Consider the following 872-nt stretch of genomic DNA (forward strand, 5'->3'; position numbering starts at 1 on the left):
ATTTCACTTTTCATGCTAAACTGATAGTATTCCGCCTTCCGACTGGAGCTCTTGTCAAATTCTTGTCAGCCAAAGGGTTCAATTTTAAGGAGTAGTAGGCCTGAAAGTAATACATGGGAACAAATTTTGTCAATCTTTATACTTGATTAAATTTTAGCTTTACTTCATTATAATAATTGTTCCTTCAGTCTTAATTTTAGATTATGAACAAAGCTTTTATCTGAGATGGTTCCAGTGAGGTTGTTTCAAATTGTTTGAGAAATGGCTTCTTTGCAATAAAAGGAGTTTTTGGGAAATGGAGCACCATTAGACCGATTCCAATGCTTCTTCAGTGTGATGGATAATGTTTCGATGATCAAAACGATGAATTCGAAGACATGGATCGCTTTTCGAAATCTCGACACAGCAACAAAAGTCGCGAGTTTCATTTCCATTGTATGGTTAAGAATGGTTCCTACTAGTATTGCCTACAAAGTTGTCTTGCTAGAGTGGAGAGATAGTAATCTGATAAATGCCTACATAGATTCTTCTTTTATGTATTAGAGTGTTTATGTTGATATAAGAGGTTCCATATTTTGATTCGCCTCATTTGATGTGGTGATTTGTTTTCAATTTTGCACTCCTTTTGGCAGAGTGATTTTGTCATCTGGAGCTGTTGAAGTGCATGGTTTTTGTGTTCCAGCTTCATCACCGGTCTTTTTGTAACTCTTTGGTAAACCGACTGTGACTATCTATATGCCTCACTGCCTTTTGAGTATCATCCACCGGAATGTTTCATTATTTAATTGTTTTTGAGAGTCGTTAATGGTGTTAGAGCTGTAAGAGATGTGGTTTTATTTTTCTCTCTCTCGACTAGTGCTTATTTTATAAAT

This window comes from Dioscorea cayenensis, chromosome 6 (assembly GCF_009730915.1).
Source record: "Dioscorea cayenensis subsp. rotundata cultivar TDr96_F1 chromosome 6, TDr96_F1_v2_PseudoChromosome.rev07_lg8_w22 25.fasta, whole genome shotgun sequence".
Classification (NCBI taxonomy): Eukaryota; Viridiplantae; Streptophyta; class Magnoliopsida; order Dioscoreales; family Dioscoreaceae; genus Dioscorea; species Dioscorea cayenensis.